Genomic DNA, 6,578 nt, shown 5'->3' with positions numbered 1-6,578 from the left:
CTTCGCCAGCCCCTGGCTCCACCCCAGACCTTGTAGTGAAAGACACTGCACGGCCTATGAATGCTAGAAGCTCCCACTGACCACCCTTCGCTCAGTGCATCCAGCCTTTGGGGCCAGCCACGTACTGCGCTGCTAAGGAATCTATCCTGAAAACTTGGTTAGAAATGGGTTTGACTTTCATCCCAGAAGCAGAAGACTGACTGGGTCCCTGGAAACTCTGTTTGCCCTGAGCTCCAGAGGGCACAGGGGCATGGGTGTACAGGCAAAAGCCGCAGGACCAGGCCACACAAAGCCCTCTGCCTTCACTGAGGGAGGAGAAAAGCATTCGTGGCTGCAGGCTTCTGTCCCAAACCACACAGGCTTCCCTGAGACACTGCTGCCAACCCTCTCCCCTGTCCTCAAGCCAGGAGATCCTCCTGGTTTAACTCTAGATGAAGTTCCCCTTCCGGTTACGACCCTCCACTCTCACCGGACAATCTCTGGGTGAGGTTTCGCTCTGCCATTTGCGTTTGGCTGGGAAGTGGAAGGATCCCGAATCCCTCCAACACATTCGTTACTTCTCAATCAAGTACCTGTTCCTACACAGCCACCATAGCTTCCATTCCATTCAGGGTCCCTAAATCCAAGCGAGATCCCAGATTCTGGCCCCCTAGGGAGGTGAAACACAACCCATTATTCTTACCAGCCGCTTCCCCCACTAGCCAGTCAACAGCATCTCTCTGATAGGGACTTTATAAAGAGGCTGGCCCCTCCCGTCTGTTCGGGGCCTTATAAGTTGTTTGATTCTCACAGCAGCCTGGGAGGAGGTAGAAGGAACACGCCTTCTGGGGGGGGTGGGGCAGGCATTTCTGGATGCAGAGTAAGATGCTCCTATTCTGTCCCAGACAAAGTGCCAGCCTCAGCGATCCTGAGTCAGATGGCAGCTCCAGTTTCAGCGACTCCTAATTTCTTGGAGCTCGCAGTCCGGGGGAGGGTGTCAGACACCAGACACTTTTTGGTGGTATAATTAATTGAATGATATAACAAAGGTGCAGTGAGTGTTCTAAGCTGGGCCCAAAGGCATGAGGGTGCTACTGGTGGGGAATAGAGTCTCTGGGAAGCGAAGCCGGTCTGAGGGGTCCACCGTGCATGGCAGTTAGGGGCTGCCACTCCTGTGGGGTGGGGTGGGGTGGGCATAAGGAAGTGGAGGGCTGGGTCCTCCCCTCTGGGGTCTGTAATTAGCTCTGTCTTCCTCCTTGCCTCGTCCCAGAGGTTACAAGGATGAAGGCAGTGTCTCTGTTTCCCCAGACCTTTGGGAGTCAGGGCACAGAGAGAAATAAAGCTCAGGCTGGGTATTCTGAATTTCAGTAGCTCCGGAGCTGTATTGAGTAATGTTGCACTTTTGGTAACATCCAGCAGGGGCCGCCAACAGCTATCCTGAGTCTATCTTTTCTACACCCACCCCCTCCGACTGCTTTCCTCCACTGGGGCAGTCCTGTTCTGATAACCTTTTCTATTGGCTGCACTTCTCAGTAAAAAAAAAATGCTTTTTAAATTTTTTTTGAAGTTTGGAACCCTTGATGCATATATATTTTTATGTTTATATCCTATATAATAAAAGGCTTACATGCAAATCAACCAAACGGCCGAACGACCGGTTGCCATGACATGCACTGACCACCAGGGGCCAGACGTTCAATGCAGGAGCTCCCCCACAGTGATCAGTGCACTCCCAGGGGAAACACTGCTCAGCCAGAAGCCCGGCTCACAGCTGGCAAGCTCAGCAGAGGTGGTGGGGCCTCTTCTGTCTCCGTGGAAGTGCTAAGGATGTATGACTGCTGGCTTAGGTCCTCTCCACATGGGAAGCAGGCCGAAGCTATCAGTTGGACATCCCCTGAAGTCTCCCAGACTGTGAGAGGGCGCAGGTCGGGCTGAGGGCCCCCCGCCCAGTGCACTAATTTTGTGCAGTGGGCCTATAGAATTATATCTGTGCTGTTGAACTAATATGTGTATTTTTAAAATTCACACACCAAAAAAGAATTTTTTATTTTTAAAAATATATTTTATTGTATTTTTACAGATAAGAAGGGAGAGGAAGAGAGAATTAGAAACATCGATAAGAGAGAAACATCAATCAACTGCCTCCTGCACACTCCCTACTAGGGATGTGCCCGCAACCAAGGTATATTCCCTTGATCAGAATCGAACCTGGGACCCCTGAGTCCACAAATCGACACTCTATCCACTGAGCCAAACCGGTCAGGGCCAAAAAAGAATTTTAAATTGATTATTTAAAACTATAAATAGAAGTTCCAATATTTTCTTACTACACTCCAAAGGATTATTCCGGTGCATCCCACTTTGGAAACCACTTTTCTAAGGGAAAAGACGCACCGCCCCCCTCTTAATCCCAGCCTCAACAGGTAGCTCTGCCTCCCCTCCAGGACCAAATCACACCCTCCCTGGAGAATTAAGTGCCCTGGCCTCTTGCTCCCCTCACCACCTCCTGACAGCCTGACACCCCCCCGCCTGCTCCACCCCCACCCCCACCATCACCACCAGCCAGCCACACACCAGCCTGCCCTGTACCACATTAGATTGCTGATCTGGAGGATAAAGATGGAAAAGCTCTCCCAAAAACAGCCTCCTTGCCCTCTTCCGCCACCCCAAGAGCAGCTGGCAGGGATGCCCTAATACCAGAGCCTCTGGCTCTGGGACACCACCGTCCTCCTCCAGCGCAGAAAACTTTGGCCATCTGTCCTTGGTTTTCTCCTCCGTAAGATGGGAGGCTGGGGCACAGGGACTCAGTTACCAAATTCCCTTCCAACTCCATCACGTAACAACTTTGCACTCTGCTCATATAGGAGATAAAAATCTCTTCTTCCCAACAGGGATTTACAAGAGGTGGCCACTTGGTAGGTATTTCTTAAAATACTGATTATTCCATTCATTAAATACTCATTTCCACTACTGTGAGGCTGAGGACAGTGGCTGGGTCTCACTACCACTGTAACTCCAGCACCCGGCACAACGCCTGCCATGGAGTGGGTGCTCCGTTAACACGTGGTGCAGACTCGGGGGGCGGGGCCACGTGACAGTAGCTTGGGAAGCTTCCATTGATGCCAATGTACAGCCAGGGCTGGAAAAAGGTGTGTGTAAGGGATCAGCAGCAGAGCTGTGGCCCATGGCCCTCAGGTATTAGACTGGGGCAGGTGTGTTGCACAAGTGAGAACTGCTGAGAGGACCCCTGAGGTAGCTGTGGACGTCGAAGGCACTCCAGGTGGCAGGCAGAGCTGAGGAAACCCAGAGCAGAGAGAGATGAATGTGTCCCTCAGGACAGGGAAAAAGAACAGGCCTCCAGAAATGGTGGCCCAGCCTGGCCAGTGTGGCTCAGTGGTAGAGCATTGATTGACCTGTGAACTAGGAGGTCAGGGTTCAATTCCCAAGTCAGGGTTGTGGGCTTGATCCCCAGCAGGGGGTGTGCATGTGCAAGAGGTAGGCAATCAATGAGTGACACAGGTGGATGCTCGGACAGGTACCGTGAGGGAGGAACAACAACGGGAAACGTAGCTAAAGAGAATGGGTGGAAACACAAACACGGAGAACAGGGGCGGGACAAACACACGGTGTCTGTCCTCAGGAAGGAACGCTACAGCTCAGACAGGAAAGGGCACCGCGGCCCATACGCCTAAGAACAGAGAAACGGCAAAGGCATTGTGCTGAGTGAAAGAAGTCAGGCAGAAAAAGAACACACTGTTTGATGCTATTTATGAGAAGTTCTAAACTCGGCCAAAGGAATCCACAGAGATCAGATCAGCAGTTGCCTGGGGCCAGGCGAACTGGAAAGGGGCAGGAGGGAACTTTCTGGGGCGATCTGTTCTGTGCCTTGACCGTGGGGTGGGTACTTATTTGTCAAACTCATCCAACTGTATACTCGAAATGGGCAGCTTTTATTGTGTGCAAACTGTACTTCCATGAAGTTGACGTCAGAGGTTTCTGGGGTGTTTTTCCGTGGCTGAGGACAAATGGCTGAGGACTTTCAATGTCAGGCTACGAAGCTGGGGTTCTCACGGCCAACGCTGCAGGAGGAGCACATCACGTGGACTCTTTCGGGAACGCAGGCCTCGGCATTGGACTTGTGCCTAACGGGAATAAGTATAGCCTGTTTGTTGGGGTTTGGGGTGCACTGGCCCCTAGAGCTCTCCTTCCACCTTATGCTGTGGAATTTTATCATAAGAATCTCATTTCTTTTTCTGGAGGTTCTTGGCTCCATGGAAATGCAGCGATGGCCTCACTTGGCTACGGAGCCATCCCATTAGCTGCAGTGGCACTGAGTGTCGCACTCCTTTCCATAGAAGAGTGCACCCGGTAGTGGAGGGGCTCACACATGTTAACCACCGAGTACAGTGGTCGGCAAACTGCGGCTCGAGAGCCACATGCAGCTCTTTGGCCCCTTGAGCGTGGCTCTTCCACAAAATACCACGGCCTGGGCGAGTCTATTTTGAAGTGGCATTAGAAGAAGTTTACGTTTAAAAAATTTGGCTCTCAAAAGAAATTTAAATCGTTGCACTGTTGATATTTGGCTCTGTTGATGAATGAGTTTGCCGATCACTGGCCTAGCAGGTGCCAGGAGCTGCCTCAGTGACAGCATCCGACTCAGTCCTCACAACAGCTCATGCTATAGGCGCAATCGGCTCCATGTCACAGCCGAGGACACAGGCTCAGGGATACAATGTCCCTGACTCAAGGTCACACAGTCAGAAAATGGTGAATTCAGGATTCCTTCCCAGAAGACCCTACTCTTCCTTCTGTGCCCCTTCTGAGGCTGGGAGGGGCAAGAAAAACTATCAGCCCCATTTCATAACCTTGCCCCAGAAAAGCAGCAAGACCCACCACCCTTTATTTTTTTAAATATATTTTATTGATTTGTTACAGAGAGGAAGGGAGAGGGATACAGAGTTAGAAACATCAATGAGAGAGAAACATGGATCAGCTGCTTCCTGCACACCCCCTACTGGGGATGTGCCCATAACCAAGCAAGGTACATGCCCTTGACTGGAATTGAACCTGGGACCTTTCAGTCCGCAGGCCAACGCTCCATCCACTGAGCCAACCCGGTTAGGGCCCCACCACCCTTTAGAAGGCTCTGCAGCTCAACCATCAGGGGCTCCAACATGGTGAGGCAGGCCAATAAGGTCTTCACCCCCTCCCCATTCCAGCGGGCCTAGAGGCCAGGAATAAGGGTGCTGAGGCCTCACCGCAGCTCACAGGGGAACAGAGGCACCTGGATCCAGCTGGATGGGAAGGTGTGGTCTCTCGGCACAGCCCCCTCCCAATGCTGAGAAGGCCCCTGGGAAAAGCAGAGCCCTCTCTTCATCCCAGCGTCAGTTATGCCTTAGTATCTGTATACTTGAAGCAAAAAGTTACCCTACTCCCCAGTGCCTCCACCTCTGCCACCCACACCTCTGGACCCTGGCAGGGACTGTGCCCCGGTCAGCACAGCCAGCAGTCCATGTGCTTCCACCCCCACCCTCTCCCTGTTCCCAACTCCCAGGTTATAGCACAGGGCAGGATAAGGGGTGGGACCTTAAGGGGAAAGGGGCATAGATCTGAAGGCATATAAAGGGCCTCGGAGGGCCGGGCCAGAGACCCTTTGCCGTGCCGCTCTGCACCTGCTCAGCACCATGGTAACGTCTGGTGGGCCCTGTCCCCTGTCTTCTCCCCGGTCGTGGGCATGGATGCTGGCACACAAATGCCCCTCCCCAGGGCATTAAAGGCATGAAGGATTGAGGCCGGGGCAGCCCCCTCTGCCCTCCCCATGGCGGGTTTCCTGTCCCTGCTTCGGGCGGTGGGGATGAGGGGGTTTTCTGGGAAAGAGAGAATTGTCTCCGGGGTTCAGGGAGGGGGTGGGGAGGTTGTATCACGGGCATCATTATATGTGAGATGCTGCGTGTGCCGGCACAGAACTCTGTGCTTGGCTGGGGTGTATGTAACTGTGTTAGTAATTACTCACGTAACGTGTATTATTTAGCACTACTGAGTGTCAGGCTCTGTTCTGAGTTCCTGTGATACATCAGTGACTAAAAGGGGCAAAGAGCCCAGCTATCATGGTGCGAACATGCGTGGGGGTGGGGGGCACGGAGGAGGGACAAAGACGATTGAAAGCACAGAATATAAGAAGTTAGAAGGTGGAACGGAGTGGGGTAGAGGGGGGTAGAGCAAGATGAATGGATAGACTGCAGTTTTTTAAGTAGGGGTTCAGGCCACCGGTCTGATGTCGCTCAGTGATTGAGCACCAACCCAGGAACCAAGAGGTGGCTGATTCCCATCAGGGCACAAGCCTGGGCTGCAGGCTCCATCCCCAGTAGGGGGCGTGAGGAGGCGGCCCATGGATGATGTTCCTCTCTCAGCATTGTTTCTCTCTATATATCCCTCTCCCTTCCCCTCTCTCTCTCTCTCTCTCTCTCTCTCTCTCTCTCTCTCTCTCTAAATCAATAAAAACTTTTAAAAAATTGAGGGTGTCAGAGTAGGGCACACGGGAAGCTGAATTTTGAGCTGATGCCTGAGGGAGGCAAGGACGTTAGTTGGTCATGAGGATG

Source organism: Pipistrellus kuhlii, unplaced genomic scaffold (assembly GCF_014108245.1).
Source record: "Pipistrellus kuhlii isolate mPipKuh1 unplaced genomic scaffold, mPipKuh1.p scaffold_m20_p_22, whole genome shotgun sequence".
Taxonomy (NCBI): Eukaryota; Metazoa; Chordata; class Mammalia; order Chiroptera; family Vespertilionidae; genus Pipistrellus; species Pipistrellus kuhlii.
This window is presented reverse-complemented; position numbering follows the sequence as displayed.